The following is a 7067-nucleotide window of genomic DNA, read 5'->3' as shown; positions in this document are numbered from 1 at the left end:
AAACCTCCAGCTGCCGCCTCTCTCCCCTCGCCTCCCACCCAACCAACTGCTGCAAAGTACAATATGTTGCGTCCACGCTGACTTGCTCGGATTGTACAGAGTTAAGCTGGCCTTATAGTCCATTCCCAAATTATCTGCTCCTTGGCTGGAGTCTGACGTCCAGGTAAGAACGCACTAGCACACCTGTTCCCATGGAGCGTCTTTTCTATTGCTTCCTCCTGCTGCTCCCTACACCGATTTCCGTCAGAGCTGACAGATAAAAATGTGGAACTGTTAAAAAGCTTTTCTCGAGTTTTAGCAAATTTGATTACTGAGCATGCTTTGGTCAAGTGTTTCCGGGTGACTTTTCAGAAAAGGAGACTTGGAGAATGGAAAGAAAGATGGAGTCAGGTAACGAACCTTAAAAAGGTGGCGGGGGCTTCCCTAGTGGCTCAGTGGTTGAGAGTCCGCCTGCCGATACAGGGGACACGGGTTCGTGACCCGGTCCGGGAGGATCCCACATGCCGCGGAGCGGCTGGGCCCGTGATCCATGGCTGCTGGGCCTACGCTTCCGGAGCCTGTGCTCCGCGTAGGGAGGGGCCACAACAGTGAGAGGCCCGCGTACCGCAAAAAAAAAAAAAAAAAAAAAAATGGTGGCGGGACGGGGTGTCAGCGGATGGGGAAGGAAAGGTACTTAGAGTATCTGAGCTACAAAGAATCTGAAATGACCATCTGTTCACCCCTCTTACATTACAGGTGAGGAAGCAGGCCCAGAGAATATTCAATCACGAAGAGACAGAATACGAAGAGAACAATTTCAAGGATAGTTAGAGCGGTAATATAACGCAACATCTACTTCTCAAATAATTCAAGTGGTTCTTTTTTCATAAACATTTATTTAAAATTATGAAGCATTTAAAAAACATAGAAAAACCTAAAGAGAACTATAAACTTCATATACTCTCCACTATCAAAGTAACAAATACTAATATTTTGTCATATTTTCTTCAAATTGCGAAAATAAACATTTAATGTCACAACAGAAACCCCTTTACCCTTCCGAATTCCTTTCCCTACGTTGGTAGACTCATCCAATTCATGAAGTTTGTGTATATCTTTTGTATTCATGCTTTATATTTTAATTCATTCATTTGTAGCCATAAATGATATATAACAATGATTTGAGTATTTCCAAGATTTACAAAGATGGTCCCATACTGCACTGTTTTCCTCCTAGCATTATTGTTTACCCAGTGTACTGTTTTCAAGATGTATTATATAGATTCATGCAGATACACAGTATATTCATTTTATCTGTGTCACTGTTCAGTTAGCCATCCTCCTACAGAAAGACATTAAGATTTTTTCTAATTTTGTACTCTTCTGGAGCATATTAAATGACAGTTTCTCTAGAAGTAGAATTATGAGGAAGTAGTTCATGCATATTTTCAACTTCACTAAATATTTCCAAACTGGTCTACAAATTGATAGCCCCAATTATTTTTCCACCAGCAGGGATGGAATTCCTGCTCTGCACTGTTAACATCAGGACTTGGTTTCTTTTTAAGTTTCGACGTTGTGATGAGCTTTAAAATGGTATATAAATATTGTATAGATTTGTATTTTCTTAATCTATAGTGATGTTGAGGATCTTTTTATAATGTTTAATGAATATAATTAAATATTTTTGTTATCCTCTTTGTTAATTTCATTTTTTTTAATCCTTTGTCCATTTGATTTGATTGTTAGTCTTTTTCTTATTGATCTGTAAGAGTTATTTATATATGTGGGGGGCCAACTGTATGTCAGTTACATATTTTGTACATATCTTCTTCCAGCTTCTTTCTTCTAAAATTGTGCTATTTTTTTCATGCAAAGTTTACAGTTTTGAAATATTTAAAATTAGTAATCTTAATCCTGATACAAGTACATTAAAAAAAAGAAAATTATAGCCCTTTCACTAAAAAATATAGATTCAAAATCCTGAATAAAATGTTAGTAGATTGAAGCTGACAGTGTATGAAAAAGCTAACAATATCATGACCAAGTTGAGTATACCCCAAGTATGAAAGGATGGGTTAACCCCCAAAAAACTCTAATTTCACACATTAACAGATTACAAGAGAAAACTATGTAATTGTTTTACTAGATATAGAATAAAACATTTGATAATGTTGAATTCATGATTGGAGAAAACCTCTTCGTAAATTAGAAACAGAAGACAACTTCCTTAAACTGGTAAACTATAGCAGATATCTTCATTAATGGAGAAATTTTGGAAGCATTTCCATTTAACTAAGAAATGAAACAAAAATGCACATGATAATGACCCTTATTTTACATGATGTTGGAGTCCGTAGCCTAAAGCAATAAGGAGAGGAAAAGAATTTATAGGTATGAGGATTGGAAACGTAGAAATAAAGCTGTCATTTTGGGATGATGAAATTGTTTAAAAAGAAAAATTCAACAGACTTTAAAGGAAAATATTAGAAGCAATAAGAGAATTTAGGGAGCTTAATAGATATAAGATTTGCCTGAAAATATATTAATTTTTACAGCAGCAACAAACAACTAGATATAATAATGAAAAAAGAAGCTAATTTATAATAGTGTCAAAGAATACCAAACACTTAGGAATAAATTCAACTAAAGACACACGCAAACTCTTCAGAGAAAACTGTAACAATCAAAAGACATTAAATAAGGCTTGAATAAATGGAGAGAAATACCAAATTCATGGATCAGTAGACTAAATATTCCAAAGATATCAATTCTGTCCAAGTTGATTTATTGATTAAGAACTATTAGTTTCACCATATTGACCACAAACACCTACGGTGTAAATTTATAGAGCTTGTAAAAGTTTCCTTTTTTTAATCTACCAAAGAACTATATTTGATTTTTAAAAGTAGAAAGTAAAGTAAAACGGAGAATTTTTAATAAATTTTGTATTTCTACTTTCAGTGATAACTTTATAAAATTTTTCAATATATTAACTATTTGTCTGTGTATGTGACAGTGGTGACTTCCTTTTTGTGAATAGGGCTCTCTGGGTGGTTTAAAACATGTTTACAAATTCTTGATACTCCTCCCATCAAGAAATGGAGTTTCATTTCCCTTCCCTGGGTGTGGGCTGGACTCAGTGACTTGTTTCTAATAAACTGCATATGATGGAAGTGACATGTGTCATCTCTGATACTAAGTCATAAAAGTCATTGTGGTTTCTGCTTTGTTCTCTTTCAGATCACTCCCTCTGGGAAAAGCCAGCTGCAATGTCATGAGGACATTCAAGGGTCTCATAGAAGAAACTGAACCCTCTGCCAATGCCATGTGAGTAAGTCATGTTGAAAAATGATCCCTTAGCCCCACTCAACCCTTCAGATGACTGCAGCCCCAGCTAACATCCCAGATGCAACCTGAGCCAGGGCCACTCAACCAACCTGCTTGCTCCTTCCTCATCCACAAAAATGTTTACTGTTGTTTTAGACCACCAGTTGGGGTCTATTTGTTGCATGATGATAGAAAACTAAGATAGGATTTCTATACTTTTTTTTTTGGTGGTTAGTTTTTATTAATTAATTTGCATTTTGGAATTTATTTTATTTTGAACAGTTTTAGGTTCACTGCAACACTGAGCAGAAGGTACAGAGATTTACCATATATGCTTTGTCTCCAAACATCCATAGCCTCCCCTATGAAGAACATTCCCCACCAGAGTTGTATATTTGTTACAACTGATGAACCTACATTGACATATCATCACCCACAGTTCGTAGTTTACATTAAAGTTTACTCTTGGTGTTGTACATTCTATGGGTTTGGATAAATGGATAATGATATGTATCCACCATTATAGTATCATACAGAATAGTTTCACTGCCTTAAAAATCCTCTGTTCTCAGCTGATTTATCCCTGTCCTCCCTCCCCTAAATCCCTGGCAACCACTAATATTTTTACTATCTCCAGAGTTTACCCTTTTCTAGAATGTCGTATAGTTGGGATCATACAACATGCAGCCTTTTCAGATTGGCTTATTTCACTTAGTAATATGCATGTAAATTTCCTCCCTTTTTTTTTCATGGCTTGGTAACTCATTTCTTTTTTTTAAAATAAATTTATTTATTTTATTTTATTTATTTTTGGCTGCATTGGGTCTTTTTTGCTGCACACGGGCTTTCTCTAGATGCATCAAGCGGGGGCTGCTCTTTGTAGTGATGTGCGGGCTTCTCATTGTGGTGGCTTCTCTTGTTGCAAAGCACAGGCTCTAGGTTCCTGGGCTTCAGTAGTTGTGGCTCACGGGCTCTAGAGCACAGGCTCAGTAGCTGTGGTGCACAGGCTTAGTTGCTTCACGGCATGTGGGATCTTCCTGGACTAGGGCTTGAACCCGTGTCCACTGCATTGGCAGGTGGATTCTTAACCACTGCACCACCAGGGAAGCCCCTCTCATTTCTTTTTAGCACTAAATAATGTTCCATTGTCTATGTACCACAGTTTATTTATCCGCTCACCCACTGAAGGACATCTTGGTTCCTTCCAAGTTTTGGCAATTTTGAATATTGATGCTATAATCATTGGTGTGTGGGCTTTTGTGTAGACATAGGTTTTCATCTCCTTTGGGTAAATACCAAGGAGTACAGTTGCTGGATCCTATGGTAAGCTTATGTTTACCTTTGTAAGAAACCACCAAACTGTCTTTCAAAGTGGCTTTTATATTGAATGGTACAATGAATGAATGAGAGTTCCTGCCAGCATTTGGTGTTGTCAGTGTTCTACATTTTCACCATTCTAATAGTACACACATAAGCACATATGATTGAATACATCGTTGCTATTATTATTTTGAACAAACTGTTATCTGTTAGATCAATTAAGAATAAAAGAAAGGGACTTCCCTGGTGGTGCAGTGGTTAAGAATCTGCCTGCCAATGCAGGGGACATGGGTTCAATCCCTGGTCCAGGAAGATCCCACATGCTGCAAAGCACCTAAGCCCATGCACCGCAACTACTGAAGCCTGCATGCTCTAGGGCCCGCGTGCTACAACTACTGAGCCCGCCTGCTGCAACTACTGAAGCCCACATGCCTAGAGCCTGTGCTCCACAACAAGAGAAGCCACTGCAATGAGAAGCCTGCACACCGCAACAAAGAGTAGCCCCTGCTCACAGCAACTAGAGAAAACCCGCGCACAGCAACGAAGACCCAGTGCAGCCAAAAATAAATAATAAAAAGAAAATTAAAATTAAAAAAGAAAAGAATAAAAGTTTTTATTTTACCTTCACTCACTCCTGCAATGCTCCTCTCTTGTTTATGTAGATCCAAGTTTCTGACATATCATTTTCCTTCTCTCTAGATAACTTATTTTAAAATTTTGCAAGGCAGGTTTACTGGTAACAAATTCTGTCAGCTTTTGTTTGTCTGAGAATGTCTTTATTTCTCCTTCACTTTTGAAGGATACTTTTGCAGGGTACAGAATTCTAGGTTGATAGGTTTTTTCTTTCAGCACGTTAAAGATTTCACTTCACTTTCGTCTTGACTATGTCGTCTCTGAGGAGAAGTTGGATATAATTCTTACCTTTGTTCCTCTATAAGTCAGGTGGTTGTTTTTTCCCCTGGTTTTTTTCAGAATTTTTTCTTTATCTTTGGTTTTCTGTAGTTTGAAAATGATATTTAAGTATAGTATTTTTTTGTATTTATCCTCTTTGGTGTTTTCTGAACTTCCAGGATCTGTGGTTTGGTGTCTGATATTAATTTGGGAAATTTTCAGTCATTGTTTTCTCAAATATTTCTTCTGTTTCTCTCTCTTCTTCTTCTGGTATTTCTATTAGCCACTCCATGGCATGTGGGATCTTCCCGGACCGGGACACGAACCCGTGTCCCCTGCACTGGCAGGCGGACTCTCAACCACTGCGCCACCAGGGAAGCCCTGTTACACCTTTTGTAGTTGTCCCACAGTTTTTGGATATTCTGTTCTGGGATAGTATTTTTTGTTTCAGTCTTTTTTTTTTTCTTTTCATTTTTAGAGATTTCTGTTTAGATATCCTCAAGCTCAATGATTCTTTCTTCAGCCACATCTGGTCTACAAATAAGCCCATCAAGGCAGTCTTCATTTCTGTTACAGTGTTTTTTACTTGTATTATTTTATTTTGGTTCTTTCTTAAGATTTCCGTCTGTCTGCTTACACTGCCCATCTGTTCTTGCATGCTGTCTACTTTATCTATTAGAATAATTAGCATCTTAATCGTAGTTTAAAAATTCCCGGTCTGATAATTCCAGCATCCCTCCCAAATCAGAGTCTGGTTCTAATGCTTGCTCTGTCTCTTCAGACTGTTTTTTCAGCTTTTAGTATGTCATAATTTTTTTTTTTTTGATAGCCGGACATGATGTACTGGGTAAAAGGAACTGCTGTAAATAGACCTTTAGTAACATGATGGTGAAGATGAGGGAGGGGAAGCATCCTATGGTCCTATGAGTAGGTCTCAGTCTTTTAGTAAGCCTGTACCTCTGGACTGTGAATTCCACTCGTGCTTCTCAATACTCTCCTCCCCTGTAGTTGGAACAGGATGATTATAGTAGGCTGGAGATGTGTATTTTCTTCCCCCAGGTCAGTTAAACTCTGATAAAACCCCAGCAGGTTAGGCTCTAGTTAAATAGTTTATCCTGAGGGCAGACTTTGTTAAGAAGTACAGAATGCTCTGGAGTGTTTAAAAATGGCTCCTTTCCCCTTCTCCTGCAGGAAGCAAGAGGAGATTTTTCTCCAGTATTTACTGTGAGAACTTGGTTGAACTCCTGGAAGTAAAATTCACAAAAGTGTGGGGGCCCCTTATGACTAGGTACCCCTGGACTTTTTATCTCTCAGACTTGTAATGTTAAGCCTCCAGAAATTCATCAGTTACAGCTCAGGTTTCCCTATCTGGTGCTGGTTCCCCTGGAGGTTTGTGATTCCTCGTATTTGTCTGTTGGTCTGTCTAATTTTGGGGGCAGTGGTTTGCCCTGTGGCCTTACTTCTCTGAAGGGTCTCAGAAGAGTTGTTGATTTTTCAGTTTGGTTAGATTTTTACTTGTTTTTTTAAGACAGAGTGACATATTCTAG

Source organism: Neophocaena asiaeorientalis, unplaced genomic scaffold (genome assembly GCF_003031525.2).
Source record: "Neophocaena asiaeorientalis asiaeorientalis breed wild unplaced genomic scaffold, Neophocaena_asiaeorientalis_V1.1 scaffold72, whole genome shotgun sequence".
Classification (NCBI taxonomy): domain Eukaryota; kingdom Metazoa; phylum Chordata; class Mammalia; order Artiodactyla; family Phocoenidae; genus Neophocaena; species Neophocaena asiaeorientalis.
This window is presented reverse-complemented; position numbering follows the sequence as displayed.